Raw genomic sequence first — 14,180 nt, forward strand, 5'->3', positions numbered from 1 at the left:
CCACAATACCTGGAACTATAAATGTCGTCGCGAGGCACGAAAAGACTTTAATTTATTTCTGCTTTCGCTGATTTGCGCTCCGTTTTAATTTTGAAGCGGAGAGGGTGTTGGAATCTGTCAGTTACACAATTAACAGTGTAAGCGTTGCAGCGCCACCAGTTTCGACGGTCTCATATTACAAACACGATTTCGTCCAAATTACTTTAAAAATGGAGTTTCAAGAGTTTGACATGTGGAGGGATTACCTCAGTCTAATCAACGTGATTCAAGACCATTCTAATCAACCTAACCGATCTAACCCACCGGCAACTAACCAATCTAACGAACTAACGAACGAACAGCGTACCCAGGCAAGACAGTTCCAAATGATGCTGTGGGAGTTCATTCAGGGCTCCCGCCGCAAGAATTGAAAGGTAAGCGCGTTCTGTGAAAACAGTTATTACATATTGCTTACATGTTGACCACTTTTTTCGACAAACACGTAATAACATTTTAGTGATAATATTTATTAAATGGTGCAAAATAATTCAGAAACCAAACTGTGCATTTAGTTCGGCTCTTTTGGGTCTAGTTCATGCTCTTCGCCCGAGTTGTTATCCACGTGTACTTGCAGAGATCTTTTCAAGTTACTTTAACGGGGAGGGTGATTAGGTTCGCAGATCAACGGATTTGGCTCGAAAAACTGCTCGGATTTCGATATATTTTACGGATTGGCAGATTTTGAACATTAAGCGGATCACGGATTTCTTCAATATCTCAACAAGTCAAGTGTCCGTTTTGTTATAATTGGTTCTGGATGACAATATAAGTTTATAATAATCTTAAGAGTCAAGTTAGAGCTGAGTGTTGGTTTTTGTGTTTAATGAATGATCGAGCTATCTTTCCAATTAAATCTTTCGCGGTCCTTTATCGACTCGAGTACTTTGTGAGACTAGTGGATCTGAATGTCACTGAGAAGGGAAAATTTTAGTTGGGTTACCCACGAAAATGTAGTGACAAGGCATTTTTTATTGTTCTCGATTGTGATGTTATTCAGTTCAAAGTGGCTACTTCATAGTTTTCCTAGTGGGCTGAAAATGCCTACAGATGTGATTAGGAGATCGTTCACAAGTTGTGCCTTGAACGTTCCAGTTGACGGTTCACTCATATCACAAACTAATTACTGCTATTTCTTTTGTTGTTATTATTTAGCTGCGAATGGATGTCTTGCAAGTGGTGTGCTTGTGTTTGGTTTTCCTTTGTTTTTTTGGCGTTTGCGCCCTTATTTTTTTTCTTTATCGGATGTATAGTAAAGTAGTTGTTTTGAAGAGGCAGCTTCGGGAAGCGTTAGGGGAGAGGGACACGCTGTCTCGGCACCGGGACAGTCTGATACGGCAAAGGGATCGCGCGTATCGGCTGCGAGACTTTGCCGTATCGCGACTGAACCGTGCCGAGCAGCGGTACCGCACACTGGTGTGGGTTCTAAATGTGGAGCCTACTCCAGTAGAGAAGGAGGGTGGGGAAGATGAAGGGTTCGCTTCGTTGGAGGAATAGGCTTGCCTTACCTCTAGCGGGCATTTTATTCTAAGTGTCAACCGTAGTGGCGGATCCAAAATGCCGTATAAAGCAAATTATAAAAAAATATATATATACGTATATCAGAATAAAGAATTAATTTCTGATAAAATTCATCCCCTCAGCTTCATGACTGACACTTAGACTAAAGGATGCCCGAATGTCCAAATTTACTTATTTCTAAACATTTTTTGACAGTTTCCTAACCAAAAACCAAAAAGAGATTAAAATCTACAAAAAATAAAAGGCGTTTGGGCACTTCATCTTCCTCTCCCTCCCTTAATCCCCCTCCTTTTCTTTTCTCCCTTCCTTTTTTTTTTCGATTATTTTGACTTAATTCTTTGCTACTTGCTCATTTTGTTTGTTTATTTATTTATTTATTTATATCTCTCTATTTTCTTATTTACTTACGTACGTATTTATTTATTTATTTTCTATGTCTTTCTTTCTTTCCCTCCTTTAATTTACTTTGTTTTATAAATTCAATTATTTTTATTTGTTCGTTTCTACATTACTACACTCACTAGCTTGTTCACATCATCTATTATTCTTTATTATTTATTTCTCTTCTTCTTCTGTTTGTTTCTTCCTGTCTTCCACTTCAAAACACTACTTTGCCTCTCCTTCAAAGAAACATTTATCTTTTTGCCGTTTCATTTAGGTTCATGAAAAATCAAAGAGACGGTAAAATGAAAAACAAAATGGTGAAAATTTTAAAGATAAAAACATGAAAAGTAAAACGAGAAACTAGAAAAGAAAAGAAAACTCTGTTGGATAACGATTTTAGCCATAGATTGTCTTTTAACTAAAACTGTATGGATAAGCAAAACGAGAACGAAACAAAGCACTTCCACTGCAGTACCATATGCAGACTTGACCTGAGAGGACACCCTACAAACAGACAAAGGGACAAAATATGCAGAAAGGTCGCCCTGAAGGACTCTGTCAATACAGTATAGAGGTACCATTGAATTGTGGACCAAGAAGCATCTATAAGGAATGGAGTGACAAGGTGATGAGAAAAGAAAGAGAAAGGAAAGAAAGCGAAGAAAGAGAACACTGAAAGAAAAGAAAAGAGATGGAGAGAAAAGAAAACTCTGATAAAACTATTTCAGCCATAAAAATTGAATTTTGAACCAACAAGCATATGTGAGGATTGGAGTTGGCGAAGGGAAGAACCATGGCGTATCTTACTTCTTCGCGACCGTATTTACTGGAACATCATCGTCAAGCTTGCCTCTACCTCTATGAAGGGAAAAATCCCCAAAACACGAACTTTTTTCAAAAATATTTTGTACCTGCTGTAAATATTTCAAATTTTATTTGTCAAGATATTTTTAATTATTGAAAAAGTGTTTTTTCAGTTGTTTAATTTATTGTAAATATGAAAATTTTTTCCCGAGTCTAGATATTTTTTATTCATTACAGACATTTCATGTTCTTTTCCAGTTCTTTTTGTTGTCAATACTTCGTTCTTTTTGTTGTAAATATTAACTTTTTCGGTTCGGATTTTTTCAAGACCATTGTAAATACCATTTTCAATAAATTATTATTGGCGAAAAACCCAGTGTCTTGCTTTTTGGTGCGGTTGTGTCTTGTCTTAATGCTGCAAAGATGTTCTCGATCTGTTACCATGGTAACATGTTTTTTGTGTAGCTTTATTTTTACCTCCTATTAGACCACACACCAGACCATGTTCACATTTGAAAGGCTTTTCACCCGTATGTAATCGTTTATGATACCTGGCAGTATTGTAATGCGCGAAACGTCGATCACAGATATCGCACTCGAATGGTTTTTCTCCCGTGTGCAAACGGGTGTGAGTTTTCAGACCTCCCGCTTGGTTGAACGACCGTTTGCAAACTGTGCACGAGTATGGCCGTTCCCCTGTATGGATTCGCATGTGAATCTTTAGCGCTGACTGGCGGGAGTATATCTTTTGACAGAAACTACACCTATGAGATTTTGGTGATTTTTTCTGGTGCCTGACTGCATCTTTAAATTCCCTCGCTTCTTTTTGGTCTTGATAAGGTGCCTTCTCTTGGACACTAGGAACATGATTTATTTTTCTCGGTACTTCCTCGTAAACAGGGTTTTCCTCTTGAGGCACGTGTTTTGGCATCACTAACAGGTTAGCTGCGCGAGACATGTACTGAACATCTGGATACTGTGGGGTTGTTTCCCTGGTAACAGATGGAATAGGCGCCTGGCAGCCCATTCCTCGAGGAAGCTGTACGTTAGACACGTAATCTGACGTGTACTCCACAGGGTTAGTCTCAGGACGCATGGCTGTTTGAAGAAACGAATTGAACATCCCTGATTCGCTTGAAGGGCTCTGGCGCGGTGGACACTGCCAGTTCATCATGGGTGCAAATTCAGGCTCGAGAAACGGGGCAAACTGCGCGGCCACGTCGAGTGTAGATACAGGAAAGTAGGGAAAGAGATTAGGGTCTATTGCTCCAGCAGGCAATGGCGAAGAAAACCTGTCTTGTCTTCTTTGACCTACGGAGCTGAGAGTTTCGTTGTAATTTACACCATAGGTCGAAGTTGATCCATTGTGTATTTCAAATTCAGGTAGCCCCAAAGCTTCATTGGGAGGCATTAGCAAGTCTCTGTGAGAAGCACTGTTCCAAATATCACAGTTTGGCAAGGTGTAATGGTTAAAGTCACAGGACATAGAAGCCGACGTTGTCTCTACTTGGTATTCCATTGGAGGACTTGGAGAAGGCCGGGAGTAATCTGTGAAAATTACAGTGGGATACTGCTTTGAACAAACCTATTAAAAAAAGGTAAGAATTAAGAAACAAGCAAATAAACAAAAAGGTTTCGCTATGGACGTTATTTCCACAATACCTGGAACTATAAATGTCGTCGCGAGGCACGAAAAGACTTTAATTTATTTCTGCTTTCGCTGATTTGCGCTCCGTTTTAATTTTGAAGCGGAGAGGGTGTTGGAATCTGTCAGTTACACAATTAACAGTGTAAGCGTTGCAGCGCCACCAGTTTCGACGGTCTCATATTACAAACACGATTTCGTCCAAATTACTTTAAAAATGGAGTTTCAAGAGTTTGACATGTGGAGGGATTACCTCAGTCTAATCAACGTGATTCAAGACCATTCTAATCAACCTAACCGATCTAACCCACCGGCAACTAACCAATCTAACGAACTAACGAACGAACAGCGTACCCAGGCAAGACAGTTCCAAATGATGCTGTGGGAGTTCATTCAGGGCTCCCGCCGCAAGAATTGAAAGGTAAGCGCGTTCTGTGAAAACAGTTATTACATATTGCTTACATGTTGACCACTTTTTTCGACAAACACGTAATAACATTTTAGTGATAATATTTATTAAATGGTGCAAAATAATTCAGAAACCAAACTGTGCATTTAGTTCGGCTCTTTTGGGTCTAGTTCATGCTCTTCGCCCGAGTTGTTATCCACGTGTACTTGCAGAGATCTTTTCAAGTTACTTTAACGGGGAGGGTGATTAGGTTCGCAGATCAACGGATTTGGCTCGAAAAACTGCTCGGATTTCGATATATTTTACGGATTGGCAGATTTTGAACATTAAGCGGATCACGGATTTCTTCAATATCTCAACAAGTCAAGTGTCCGTTTTGTTATAATTGGTTCTGGATGACAATATAAGTTTATAATAATCTTAAGAGTCAAGTTAGAGCTGAGTGTTGGTTTTTGTGTTTAATGAATGATCGAGCTATCTTTCCAATTAAATCTTTCGCGGTCCTTTATCGACTCGAGTACTTTGTGAGACTAGTGGATCTGAATGTCACTGAGAAGGGAAAATTTTAGTTGGGTTACCCACGAAAATGTAGTGACAAGGCATTTTTTATTGTTCTCGATTGTGATGTTATTCAGTTCAAAGTGGCTACTTCATAGTTTTCCTAGTGGGCTGAAAATGCCTACAGATGTGATTAGGAGATCGTTCACAAGTTGTGCCTTGAACGTTCCAGTTGACGGTTCACTCATATCACAAACTAATTACTGCTATTTCTTTTGTTGTTATTATTTAGCTGCGAATGGATGTCTTGCAAGTGGTGTGCTTGTGTTTGGTTTTCCTTTGTTTTTTTGGCGTTTGCGCCCTTATTTTTTTTCTTTATCGGATGTATAGTAAAGTAGTTGTTTTGAAGAGGCAGCTTCGGGAAGCGTTAGGGGAGAGGGACACGCTGTCTCGGCACCGGGACAGTCTGATACGGCAAAGGGATCGCGCGTATCGGCTGCGAGACTTTGCCGTATCGCGACTGAACCGTGCCGAGCAGCGGTACCGCACACTGGTGTGGGTTCTAAATGTGGAGCCTACTCCAGTAGAGAAGGAGGGTGGGGAAGATGAAGGGTTCGCTTCGTTGGAGGAATAGGCTTGCCTTACCTCTAGCGGGCATTTTATTCTAAGTGTCAACCGTAGTGGCGGATCCAAAATGCCGTATAAAGCAAATTATAAAAAAATATATATATACGTATATCAGAATAAAGAATTAATTTCTGATAAAATTCATCCCCTCAGCTTCATGACTGACACTTAGACTAAAGGATGCCCGAATGTCCAAATTTACTTATTTCTAAACATTTTTTGACAGTTTCCTAACCAAAAACCAAAAAGAGATTAAAATCTACAAAAAATAAAAGGCGTTTGGGCACTTCATCTTCCTCTCCCTCCCTTAATCCCCCTCCTTTTCTTTTCTCCCTTCCTTTTTTTTTTCGATTATTTTGACTTAATTCTTTGCTACTTGCTCATTTTGTTTGTTTATTTATTTATTTATTTATATCTCTCTATTTTCTTATTTACTTACGTACGTATTTATTTATTTATTTTCTATGTCTTTCTTTCTTTCCCTCCTTTAATTTACTTTGTTTTATAAATTCAATTATTTTTATTTGTTCGTTTCTACATTACTACACTCACTAGCTTGTTCACATCATCTATTATTCTTTATTATTTATTTCTCTTCTTCTTCTGTTTGTTTCTTCCTGTCTTCCACTTCAAAACACTACTTTGCCTCTCCTTCAAAGAAACATTTATCTTTTTGCCGTTTCATTTAGGTTCATGAAAAATCAAAGAGACGGTAAAATGAAAAACAAAATGGTGAAAATTTTAAAGATAAAAACATGAAAAGTAAAACGAGAAACTAGAAAAGAAAAGAAAACTCTGTTGGATAACGATTTTAGCCATAGATTGTCTTTTAACTAAAACTGTATGGATAAGCAAAACGAGAACGAAACAAAGCACTTCCACGGCAGTACCATATGCAGACTTGACCTGACAGGACACCCTACAAACAGACAAAGGGACAAAATATGCAGAAAGGTCGCCCTGAAGGACTCTGTCAATACAGTATAGAGGTACCATTGAATTGTGGACCAAGAAGCATCTATAAGGAATGGAGTGACAAGGTGATGAGAAAAGAAAGAGAAAGGAAAGAAAGCGAAGAAAGAGAACACTGAAAGAAAAGAAAAGAGATGGAGAGAAAAGAAAACTCTGATAAAACTATTTCAGCCATAAAAATTGAATTTTGAACCAACAAGCATATGTGAGGATTGGAGTTGGCGAAGGGAAGAACCATGGCGTATCTTACTTCTTCGCGACCGTATTTACTGGAACATCATCGTCAAGCTTGCCTCTACCTCTATGAAGGGAAAAATCCCCAAAACACGAACTTTTTTCAAAAATATTTTGTACCTGCTGTAAATATTTCAAATTTTATTTGTCAAGATATTTTTAATTATTGAAAAAGTGTTTTTTCAGTTGTTTAATTTATTGTAAATATGAAAATTTTTTCCCGAGTCTAGATATTTTTTATTCATTACAGACATTTCATGTTCTTTTCCAGTTCTTTTTGTTGTCAATACTTCGTTCTTTTTGTTGTAAATATTAACTTTTTCGGTTCGGATTTTTTCAAGACCATTGTAAATACCATTTTCAATAAATTATTATTGGCGAAAAACCCAGTGTCTTGCTTTTTGGTGCGGTTGTGTCTTGTCTTAATGCTGCAAAGATGTTCTCGATCTGTTACCATGGTAACATGTTTTTTGTGTAGCTTTATTTTTACCTCCTATTAGACCACACACCAGACCATGTTCACATTTGAAAGGCTTTTCACCCGTATGTAATCGTTTATGATACCTGGCAGTATTGTAATGCGCGAAACGTCGATCACAGATATCGCACTCGAATGGTTTTTCTCCCGTGTGCAAACGGGTGTGAGTTTTCAGACCTCCCGCTTGGTTGAACGACCGTTTGCAAACTGTGCACGAGTATGGCCGTTCCCCTGTATGGATTCGCATGTGAATCTTTAGCGCTGACTGGCGGGAGTATATCTTTTGACAGAAACTACACCTATGAGATTTTGGTGATTTTTTCTGGTGCCTGACTGCATCTTTAAATTCCCTCGCTTCTTTTTGGTCTTGATAAGGTGCCTTCTCTTGGACACTAGGAACATGATTTATTTTTCTCGGTACTTCCTCGTAAACAGGGTTTTCCTCTTGAGGCACGTGTTTTGGCATCACTAACAGGTTAGCTGCGCGAGACATGTACTGAACATCTGGATACTGTGGGGTTGTTTCCCTGGTAACAGATGGAATAGGCGCCTGGCAGCCCATTCCTCGAGGAAGCTGTACGTTAGACACGTAATCTGACGTGTACTCCACAGGGTTAGTCTCAGGACGCATGGCTGTTTGAAGAAACGAATTGAACATCCCTGATTCGCTTGAAGGGCTCTGGCGCGGTGGACACTGCCAGTTCATCATGGGTGCAAATTCAGGCTCGAGAAACGGGGCAAACTGCGCGGCCACGTCGAGTGTAGATACAGGAAAGTAGGGAAAGAGATTAGGGTCTATTGCTCCAGCAGGCAATGGCGAAGAAAACCTGTCTTGTCTTCTTTGACCTACGGAGCTGAGAGTTTCGTTGTAATTTACACCATAGGTCGAAGTTGATCCATTGTGTGTTTCAAATTCAGGTAGCCCCAAAGCTTCATTGGGAGGCATTAGCAAGTCTCTGTGAGAAGCACTGTTCCAAATATCACAGTTTGGCAAGGTGTAATGGTTAAAGTCACAGGACATAGAAGCCGACGTTGTCTCTACTTGGTATTCCATTGGAGGACTTGGAGAAGGCCGGGAGTAATCTGTGAAAATTACAGTGGGATACTGCTTTGAACAAACCTATTAAAAAAAGGTAAGAATTAAGAAACAAGCAAATAAACAAAAAGGTTTCGCTATGGACGTTATTTCCACAATACCTGGAACTATAAATGTCGTCGCGAGGCACGAAAAGACTTTAATTTATTTCTGCTTTCGCTGATTTGCGCTCCGTTTTAATTTTGAAGCGGAGAGGGTGTTGGAATCTGTCAGTTACACAATTAACAGTGTAAGCGTTGCAGCGCCACCAGTTTCGACGGTCTCATATTACAAACACGATTTCGTCCAAATTACTTTAAAAATGGAGTTTCAAGAGTTTGACATGTGGAGGGATTACCTCAGTCTAATCAACGTGATTCAAGACCATTCTAATCAACCTAACCGATCTAACCCACCGGCAACTAACCAATCTAACGAACTAACGAACGAACAGCGTACCCAGGCAAGACAGTTCCAAATGATGCTGTGGGAGTTCATTCAGGGCTCCCGCCGCAAGAATTGAAAGGTAAGCGCGTTCTGTGAAAACAGTTATTACATATTGCTTACATGTTGACCACTTTTTTCGACAAACACGTAATAACATTTTAGTGATAATATTTATTAAATGGTGCAAAATAATTCAGAAACCAAACTGTGCATTTAGTTCGGCTCTTTTGGGTCTAGTTCATGCTCTTCGCCCGAGTTGTTATCCACGTGTACTTGCAGAGATCTTTTCAAGTTACTTTAACGGGGAGGGTGATTAGGTTCGCAGATCAACGGATTTGGCTCGAAAAACTGCTCGGATTTCGATATATTTTACGGATTGGCAGATTTTGAACATTAAGCGGATCACGGATTTCTTCAATATCTCAACAAGTCAAGTGTCCGTTTTGTTATAATTGGTTCTGGATGACAATATAAGTTTATAATAATCTTAAGAGTCAAGTTAGAGCTGAGTGTTGGTTTTTGTGTTTAATGAATGATCGAGCTATCTTTCCAATTAAATCTTTCGCGGTCCTTTATCGACTCGAGTACTTTGTGAGACGAGTGGATCTGAATGTCACTGAGAAGAGAAAATTTTAGTTGGGCTACCCACGAAAATGTAGTGACAAAGCATTTGTTATTGTTCTCGATTGTGATGTTATTCAGTTCAAAGTGGCTACTTCATAGTTTTCCTAGTGGGCTGAAAATGCCTACAGATGTGATTAGGAGATCGTTCACAAGTTGTGCCTTGAACGTTCCAGTTGACGGTTCACTCATATCACAAACTAATTACTGCTATTTCTTTTGTTGTTATTATTTAGCTGCGAATGGATGTCTTGCAAGTGGTGTGCTTGTGTTTGGTTTTCCTTTGTTTTTTTGGCGTTTGCGCCCTTATTTTTTTTTCTTTATCGGATGTATAGTAAAGTAGTTGTTTTGAAGAGGCAGCTTCGGGAAGCGTTAGGGGAGCGGGACACGCTGTCTTGGCACCGCGACAGTCTGATACGGCAAAGGGATCGCGCGTATCGGCTGCGAGACTTTGCCGTATCGCGACTGAACCGTGCCGAGCAGCGGTATCGCACACTGGTGTGGGTTCTAAATGTGGAGCCTACTCCAGTAGAGAAGGAGGGTGGGGAAGATGAAGGGTTCGCTTCGTTGGAGGAATAGGCTTGCCTTACCTCTAGCGGGCATTTTATTCTAAGTGTCAGCCGTAGTTGCGGATCCAAAATGCCGTATAAAGCAAATTATAAAAAAATATATATACGTATATCAGAATAAAGAATTAATTTCTGATAAAATTCATCCCCTCAGCTTCATGACTGACACTTAGACTAAAGGATGCCCGAATGTCCAAATTTATTTATTTCTAAACATTTTTTGACAGTTTCCTAACCAAAAACCAAAAAGAGATTAAAATCTACAAAAAATAAAAGGCATTTGGGCACTTCATCTTCCTCTCCCTCCCTTAATCCCCCTCCCTTTCTTTTCTCCCTTCCTTTTTTTTTTCGATTATTTTGACTTAATTCTTTGCTACTTGCTAATTTTGTTTGTTTATTTATTTATTTATTTATTTATTTATTTATATCTCTCTATTTTCTTATTTACTTACGTACGTATTTATTTATTTATTTTCTATGTCTTTCTTTCTTTCCCTCCTTTAATTTACTTTGTTTTATAAATTCAATTATTTTTATTTGTTCGTTTCTACATTACTACACTCACTAGCTTGTTCACATCATCTATTATTCTTTATTATTTATTTCTCTTCTTCTTCTGTTTGTTTCTTCCTGTCTTCCACTTCAAAACACTACTTTGCCTCTCCTTCAAAGAAACATTTATCTTTTTGCCGTTTCATTTAGGTTCATGAAAAATCAAAGAGACGGTAAAATGAAAAACAAAATGGTGAAAATTTTAAAGATAAAAACATGAAAAGTAAAACGAGAAACTAGAAAAGAAAAGAAAACTCTGTTGGATAACGATTTTAGCCATAGATTGTCTTTTAACTAAAACTGTATGGATAAGCAAAACGAGAACGAAACAAAGCACTTCCACTGCAGTACCATATGCAGACTTGACCTGAGAGGACACCCTACAAACAGACAAAGGGACAAAATATGCAGAAAGGTCGCCCTGAAGGACTCTGTCAATACAGTATAGAGGTACCATTGAATTGTGGACCAAGAAGCATCTATAAGGAATGGAGTGACAAGGTGATGAGAAAAGAAAGAGAAAGGAAAGAAAGCGAAGAAAGAGAACACTGAAAAAAAAGAAAAGAGATGGAGAGAAAAGAAAACTCTGATAAAACTATTTCAGCCATAAAAATTGAACTTTGAACCAACAAGCATATGTGAGGATTGGAGTTGGCGAAGGGAAGAACCATGGCGTATCTTACTTCTTCGTGACCGTATTTACTGGAACATCATCGTCAAGCTTGCCTCTACCTCTATGAAGGGAAAAATCCCCAAAACACGAACTTTTTTCAAAAATATCTTGTACCTGCTGTAAATATTTCAAATTTTATTTGTCAAGATATTTTTAATTATTGAAAAAGTGTTTTTTCAGTTGTTTAATTTATTGTAAATATGAAAATTTTTTCCCGAGTCTAGATATTTTTTATTCATTACAGACATTTCATGTTCTTTTCCAGTTCTTTTTGTTGTCAATACTTCGTTCTTTTTGTTGTAAATATTAACTTTTTCGGTTCGGATTTTTTCAAGACCATTGTAAATACCATTTTCAATAAATTATTATTGGCGAAAAACCCAATGTCTTGCTTTTTGGTGCGGTTGTGTCTTGTCTTAATGCTGCAAAGATGTTCTCGATCTGTTACCATGGTAACATGTTTTTTGTGTAACTTTATTTTTACCTCCTATTAGACCACACACCAGACCATGTTCACATTTGAAAGGCTTTTCACCCGTATGTAATGCGCGAAACGTCGATCACAGATATCGCACTTGAATGGTTTTTCTCCCGTGTGCAAACGGGTGTGAGTTTTCAGACCTCCCGCTTGGTTGAACGACCGTTTGCAAACTGTGCACGAGTATGGCCGTTCCCCTGTATGGATTCGCATGTGAATCTTAAGGGCTGACAGGCGGGAGTATATCTTTTTGACAGAAATTACACCTATGAGATTTTGGTGATTTTTTCTGCTGCCTGACTGCATCTTTAAATTCCCTCGCTTCTTTTTGGTCTTGATAAGGTGCCTTCTCTTGGACACTAGGAACATGATTTATTTTTCTCGGTACTTCCTCGTAAACAGGGTTTTCCTCTTGAGGCACGTGTTTTGGCATCACTAACAGGTTAGCTGCGCGAGACATGTACTGAACATCTGGATACTGTGGGGTTGTTTCCCTGGTAACAGATGGAATAGGCGCCTGGCAGCCCATTCCTCGAGGAAGCTGTACGTTAGACACGTAATCTGACGTGTACTCCACAGGGTTAGTCTCAGGACGCATGGCTGTTTGAAGAAACGAATTGAACATCCCTGATTCGCTTGAAGGGCTCTGGCGCGGTGGACACTGCCAGTTCATCATGGGTGCAAATTCAGGCTCGAGAAACGGGGCAAACTGCGCGGCCACGTCGAGTGTAGATACAGGAAAGTAGGGAAAGAGATTAGGGTCTATTGCTCCAGCAGGCAATGGCGAATAAAACCTGTCTTGTCTTCTTTGACCTACGGAGCTGAGAGTTTCGTTGTAATTTACACCATAGGTCGAAGTTGATCCATTGTGTGTTTCAAATTCAGGTAGCCCCAAAGCTTCATTGGGAGGCATTAGCAAGTCTCTGTGAGAAGCACTGTTCCAAATATCACAGTTTGGCAAGGTGTAATGGTTAAAGTCACAGGACATAGAAGCCGACGTTGTCTCTACTTGGTATTCCATTGGAGGACTTGGAGAAGGCCGGGAGTAATCTGTGAAAATTACAGTGGGATACTGCTTTGAACAAACCTATTAAAAAAAGGTAAGAATTAAGAAACAAGCAAATAAACAAAAAGGTTTCGCTATGGACGTTATTTCCACAATACCTGGAACTATAAATGTCGTCGCGAGGCACGAAAAGACTTTAATTTATTTCTGCTTTCGCTGATTTGCGCTCCGTTTTAATTTTGAAGCGGAGAGGGTGTTGGAATCTGTCGGTTACACAATTAACAGTGTAAGCGTTGCAGCGCCACCAGTTTCGACGGTCTCATATTACAAACACGATTTCGTCCAAATTACTTTAAAAATGGAGTTTCAAGAGTTTGACATGTGGAGGGATTACCTCAGTCTAATCAACGTGATTCAAGACCATTCTAATCAACCTAACCGATCTAACCCACCGGCAACTAACCAATCTAACGAACTAACGAACGAACAGCGTACCCAGGCAAGACAGTTCCAAATGATGCTGTGGGAGTTCATTCAGGGCTCCCGCCGCAAGAATTGAAAGGTTAGCGCGTTCTGTGAAAACAGTTATTACATATTGCTTACATGTTGACCACTTTTTTCGACAAACACGTAATAACATTTTAGTGATAATATTTATTAAATGGTGCAAAATAATTCAGAAACCAAACTGTGCATTTAGTTCGGCTCTTTTGGGTCTAGTTCATGCTCTTCGCCCGAGTTGTTATCCACGTGTACTTGCAGAGATCTTTTCAAGTTACTTTAACGGGGAGGGTGATTAGGTTCGCAGATCAACGGATTTGGCTCGAAAAACTGCTCGGATTTCGATATATTTTACGGATTGGCAGATTTTGAACATTAAGCGGATCACGGATTTCTTCAATATCTCAACAAGTCAAGTGTCCGTTTTGTTATAATTGGTTCTGGATGACAATATAAGTTTATAATAATCTTAAGAGTCAAGTTAGAGCTGAGTGTTGGTTTTTGTGTTTAATGAATGATCGAGCTATCTTTCCAATTAAATCTTTCGCGGTCCTTTATCGACTCGAGTACTTTGTGAGACGAGTGGATCTGAATGTCACTGAGAAGAGAAAATTTTAGTTGGGCTACCCACGAAAATGTAGTGACAAAGC

Source organism: Pavona decussata, unplaced genomic scaffold, assembly GCF_977016875.1.
Source record: "Pavona decussata unplaced genomic scaffold, jaPavDecu1.1 SCAFFOLD_156, whole genome shotgun sequence".
Lineage (NCBI taxonomy): Eukaryota > Metazoa > Cnidaria > Anthozoa > Scleractinia > Agariciidae > Pavona > Pavona decussata.